Below are 237 nucleotides of genomic sequence, written 5' to 3'. Positions count from 1 at the left end.
TTGATCGCTAATCCATTGTTCGTTACACGATACCGTACAACTTCCATTCCATTCCATTCCATCCCATCCCATCCCATCCCATCCCATCCCATCCCATCCCATTCCATTCCATTCCATTCCATAATTAATCGAAGAATTTTTTGCAGTACGATATCACGCCACGACACGACACGACATTAGGGCGAGGTTAATAATAACGCGACACGTTCGATGTTGCAGAAGTTCGGAGGATCACGG

The sequence above is a fragment of the Apis dorsata genome, unplaced genomic scaffold (assembly GCF_000469605.1).
Source record: "Apis dorsata unplaced genomic scaffold, Apis dorsata 1.3 scaffold_170, whole genome shotgun sequence".
NCBI lineage: Eukaryota > Metazoa > Arthropoda > Insecta > Hymenoptera > Apidae > Apis > Apis dorsata.
The sequence above is the reverse complement of the archived record's forward strand: the minus strand, read 5'-3'. Positions refer to the sequence as shown.